The sequence below is a fragment of the Eriocheir sinensis genome, chromosome 30, assembly GCF_024679095.1.
Source record: "Eriocheir sinensis breed Jianghai 21 chromosome 30, ASM2467909v1, whole genome shotgun sequence".
NCBI classification, from domain to species: domain Eukaryota; kingdom Metazoa; phylum Arthropoda; class Malacostraca; order Decapoda; family Varunidae; genus Eriocheir; species Eriocheir sinensis.
The window spans coordinates 11023751-11029750 of NC_066538.1; the positions used below are offsets into that span (position 1 = coordinate 11023751).

The window sequence follows — 6000 nt, forward strand, 5'->3', positions numbered from 1 at the left end:
CTACTATCTCTATCCTAAATTTCAATCCAAAGCTGGATGTTGCGCCTACGTGCGCAACGACATCACTTGCTCTCGTGCCCACAACCTTGACTCTTCTGAATTTTCCACCATCTGGCTAAGACTTCATTGTCATTCTATTACTATATACATCTGTGCTGTTTATCTCTCACCTAACTCTACCAACTATGTAAAATTCTTTGACTATTTGAATTCTAAAGTGGAGCACATCTTAACCCACTCTCCCTTCGCTGAAATCTCCATCCTAGGAGATTTCAATGTTCACCACCAACTTTGGCTTTCATCCTCTTTCACTGACCATCCTGGTGAACGAGCCTACAACTTTGCTATCCTCATCCATTCCCCCGAGGGAAAAAAATATTCATTCATCATTTTGCTTCGGGGAGAATGTTATATTCATAAACTGACTGAAAAAAGTCTATACACACTGAGCTCAGTATACTAAAATGTTATTACTAACTAAACAAAGAGTATAAAACTAATACTCTCGAATAATCTTATTTTGCGTGTGTGTGTGTGTGTGTGTGTGTGTGTGTGTGTGTGTGTGTGTGTGTGTGTGTGTGTGTGTGATTACAGCAAGGGAGGTATCTCAGGAGCAAAATACAAAAAAAGAGTCCGCTAGACTTCCAATAAAAAAAAGGGAGAGGCCAGCAAAGAGGTCATTTTCGGTAGGAGAGACGTCTTGATACTCTCGTCTTGAAAGAATTCAAGTCGGAAAGAATTAAAGAATGAAGATGCTGATTAACTACTGCATACGGGATAGAACAGGGATGAGAAAGAATAGAAAGTCATGTTCAACGAAGAAATGGGTAAGCATGCAGTTAGCAAGTTCAGAAGAGTATTTAGCACGAGTATATCGACAGAAGATAGAAAGAATTGCGGTGGAATTTATGCGGTAGAAGACTCTCAATAAGAGGACTGGAGTTGATGAAACGAAGAAATTTGACTCCACTGTCTAGCAAAGCCTCTCTCTCTCTCTCTCTCTCTCTCTCTCTCTCTCTCTCTCTCTCTCTCTCTCTCTCTCTCTCTCTCTCTCTCTCTCTCTCTCTCTCTCTCTCTCTCTCTCTCTCTCTCTCTCTCTCTCTCTCTCTCTCTCTCTCTCTCTCTCTCTCTCTCTCTCTCTCTCTCTCTCTGTCTCTCTCTCTCTCTCTCTCTCTCTCTCTCTCTCTCTCTCTCTCTCTCTCTCTCTCTCTCTCTCTCTCTCTCTCTCTCTCTCTCTCTCTCTCTCTCTCTCTCTCTCTCTCTCTCTCCGGTGTGGGTGATAGTAAGATGGGTAATAATGAAAATGTAGAATGGATTTGGTGAGACGAACGCGTGCATGGATGGCAATTCAGTTTTTCCCATGCCAATCATCACTAGTTGGTTTATTTTGTAGCCAAAATTAGTCTGTAAAAATGAAATTTGATTGCACATTCCATGCTGTTTTTGCAAGTCTCATACCTGGTCCGTTTCACAAGCAGTCATAGTTTCAAGTTAGCCAAAGCAGGTGGATTAAAGATAACTATTGACCTCCGGTTTCTTACCCTTATCGAAATAAAAATCAAAGACTATTAGCGTGTATTCTAGCGGTAATGCAGTGAACTGAGATTCAATGGTCAGAGTTGAGATTTTGAGTTAAGGATAGACCGAGGATGTTTAGTGTTGAGGAAGGTGATAGCTGGGTCTTGTCAAAGAATAGGGGATAGTTGTTTGGAAGATTGTGTCGAGTGGATAGGTGGATAAACTGTGTTTTTGAGGCGTTGAAGGACACCAGGTTCTTCTTGCCCCAATCGGAAATAATAGTAAGGTCTGAGGCCAAGCGTTCTGCAGCCTCCAGCCTTGAGTCGTTAAGTTCCTGAAGGGTGGGTCTTCTATTAAAAGAAGTTGAGTAATACAGAGTGGAATCATCGGCGTAGGAATGGATAGGACAGTTCGTTTTGGAAAGAAGATCATCAATGAACAACAGAAAAAGAGTGGGAGATAGGACAGAACCCTGTGGGACACCACTGTTAATAGATTTAGGGGAAGAACAGTGACTGTCTACCACGGCAGAAATAGAACGGTCAGAAAGGAAACTGGAGATAAAGGTACAGAGAGAAGGATAGAAACCGTAGGAGGGTACTTTAGAAAGCAAAGATTTGTGCCAGACCCTATCAAAAGCTTTTGATATGTCCATATATCTATATATATATATATATATATATATATATATATATATATATATATATATATATATATATATATATATATATATATATATATATATATATATATATATATATATATATATATATATATATATATATATATATATATATATATATATATATATATATATATACACACACACACACACACACACACACACACACACACACATACAGGATTTACTTGGCGCACTAGTTGTTTAACATTGTCGCGTGTTGTACCCCTGGAAAGTCTAACAAACTCGATGGGTATTTTAGTTCCCTTCACGAGCTTTTGCTGTGTCGCCATCTTTCATCACGTTATTAATCCTTTCCCTATGTTAACTTACCTGTAGATCTCTGTAGTCATCCACGGTGGACAGACGACACCGTTTGTTCTCCTATCCTGCATAGAAAGTCTCCTCTCTAATTATATTTTAGCAGTAAACCATTTTGACACGTTTATGATTGGGGGAGCAGTGATTTGAATTTAGGCTGTGATGGGCACCAGTTTACGTGGTAGTTTCAAATTATCTTCCCTGTATTATTCAACAGTACAAGATTAACTTCAGTGAGATGGGAATCCTCCAGCATTTTTATGAGTCCGCACCCCAAACTTTTCGTCTCGCGTCTTCAAATCTAGTTACGTGTTAAGGTAGTTGAAATTTCAAAATTATTACTGCATACTTATTTTGTCCTACGAAGTGAACCTTTATGCAGAGAAAAGAGTCGTCGACTCCCTGTCATTTTAAGGTGGTTCCAGAGTTGCAGTTGTTAGCTACTTATTTCTACGTACAGGCAATCGTATATTTCTGAGTCTTGTTTGTTCTCAGATACCGTATTTTTGACAAAACAATGTACATATTTTTTGTGTGCGTTTTATTTTTATATCAGGTTTCATAATACTACATATAGGAAAGAGTTGGAGTAGGAGGAAGAGAATGTGGAGGAAGAATAGTAGTAGTAGTAGTAGTAGTAGTAGGAGGAGGAGGAGGAGGAGGAGGAGGAGGAGAAGGAGAAGGAGTAGGAGGAGGTGGAGAAAGAGGAGGAGGTGGAGAAAGAGGAGGAGGAGGAGGAGGAGGAGGAGGAGGAGGAGGAGGGGGCGGGGAAGAGTAGGAAAAGTATATATGGAAGAACATAAGAACATAAGAACGTAGGAGTCTGCAAAAGGCCGGTAGGCTTGTACGAGGCAGCTCCCTTGAACCTAAGCTCCCGTGAATCTAAACCCACCTAATATCGCTGTCCATGAATTTATCTAATCTATTTTTGAATGTGACAATTGTATTGGCACTCACCACATGACTGCTAAGCCTATTCCACTCATCCACCACTCTGTTAGTTAACCAATTTTTGCCCATGCCCCTGTTGAATCTGAATTTATCCAGTTTAAACCCATTACTACGTGTCATAGTCTATGTACGTGTCCTACCCGGTTCTCTTACCAACAAAACCTTTTGAATATCCCCCTTATTAAAGCCCTTCATCCATTTATAAACCTCGATCATGTCTCCACGCAACCTTCGCATTTCTAGGGAATGCAAATTTAACTGTTTGAGTCTTTCCTCGTATGGCAAGTTTCTTAACCCCTGAATCATCTTAGTCATCCTCCTCCGCACCGATTCTAACATTTTGATATCCATTCTATAGTAAGGTGACCAGAACTGAACTGCATAATCAAGATGAGGTCAATAAGGTCATAAGAGGAAGAGGTCGATCAGGACGACAACAAAGAAAACAAAAAGACGAGAAAGAATGAGATAGAGAATATGGACAAAGGCGAAGAACTTGAAAAAAAGAACCAGCGAAAATGGATAAATGTACGTTAATAGACCAAAGAGCTTATAAGGGGTAAAACAAAACTCTGCCTTCTTGCAAGCTTTCAATTAAAGGATGAATTGGAATGTACATGTAAACTTCCTAACGTATATGAAATAAATAAAAAAGAACAAAGTAAAGTAACCGAAATACATGTCTTAACACGAAAATGCATCTGAAAGTTTTATGTATAACTATTTGTTTGCAGCAGTAGATGGAATATATTAAACATGAAAGTAAGAAAATAATATTCATAATAAAGTTTCTGAAAATTGTCCCAGTGATTAATAGACAAGGTAATGAAATGAGAAATGTGTTGTGAATTATTACATTTACAAAATAATGGCTTAGTATATAAATGATAACTTGGATTAGATACACTAAAAGATATGAATATATGAGATGGGAAAGACAAAAATATATATACAAAAGAAAGACAGAGATAGGTAGATAGATGAGGAGAGAGAGAGAGAGAGAGAGAGAGACCCAGACATATACTGATGATATTATTTTTAATCCCCACGCAACACAGGACAATTTAAACACGCACACATAACCACACACACACACACACACACACGTGGCTGCGACGCAACTGCAGATCCATAAATTTCTCTAATACACTCGCGGGTCAACCTTGTCACTTTCCAAGGGACGTGCGGCCAACTCACAGCCTCCTTCCCCTTCTTGTTCGTTTATCTTTTTTACCTTATCATCATTATCATTATTTTCACTTTTCTTCTTTTTCTTTCTCCTCCTCTTTAACACTTTATGTTTCCATTTTGTGTACCCTTATCTGCATCCCTATTAGCAATATGATTATCTATTCCTTATCTTTCTTTTTTCATCATCCTATCATTTCCCTATCTTAAGTACTACTTTCCCCTCCATATTGTGTTCCTCCTCCTGTTTCTCCTCCGTATCCGCTTTCTTCAATTTTTGTTTATCATTCTCGTATTTCTTATTATAATTATTATAAACCTGTATCAATATGTTTAATGTATTCGTTTATTAGCATTATGTTAATTTTCTTTCACTCTCCCTTTTTTCATCCTACCATTTCCTAATCATATTTTTCTTAACTATCATTTGCAGCACTATTGTCACTCTTTCTTCTCCATCTCTGACGCTACTATTATATATATATATATATATATATATATATATATATATATATATATATATATATATATATATATATATATATATATATATATATATATATATCATACCTTCTCTTCCTACATTATATTATTATATTTCTCTGTTTTCGTCATATTCTTTCATATGTTTGTGTTTGTTTCCATATCTCAAATTCCTCCTCGTGCTCCATTTCACTTCATAATTGTCGATCTTGAATAACTATCCACGTCATTGGATCCAAATCTCTCTCTCTCTCTCTCTCTCTCTCTCTCTCTCTCTCTCTCTCTCTCTCTCTCTCTCTCTCTCTCTCTCTCTCTCTCTCTCTCTCTCTCTCTCTCTCTCTCTCTCTCTCTCTCTCTCTCTCACTATCAGCAACATCTAATTATGTTTCTGCCTACTCTTTCCCTTATTTTAATGCATTTTCTGACTTAACTTCCTTCTTTCGAAATACCTTAATGTTTCCTCTTCTTCCACAACAACTTTGTCTCATTTATTTTTACTTCTTTTTCACCATATGTGATTGCCTCTCGCTCTTGTACAATTGTTAGTTTCTTCTAAAGCATTCCCATCATGGTGTAATGACTACAATGACTAACCTTACATATTCACGGGCAAGGGTTCGAATCCCAGACGGAGCATTCGCCTTGAAGCTTATCGTGCTGCTCATCTTTGGTTTCGGGATAATCGATAAATATCTGAGGAAACCTATGGACACGTGAGGAAGGAAAACTCTGCTAATCGCGTGTCACACCATCTGACCCAGGTGTTCAAGTGAAATGAGCTCAATACAAGAGAGAGAGAGAGAGAGAGAGAGAGAGAGAGAGAGGCCAGTAGTAGCTACAGCGGATGCTCGCAAATT

At 38.1% G+C, this 6000-nt stretch overlaps 1 protein-coding gene across 1 annotated transcript in view; it reads right to left on the reverse strand.

Moving 5' to 3' along the window:
- The window catches only part of LOC127005570 (glutamate receptor 4-like), a 453194-nt gene that overhangs the window by 106355 nt on the left and 340839 nt on the right, over nt 1-6000 (reverse strand). The window lies entirely within an intron of this gene.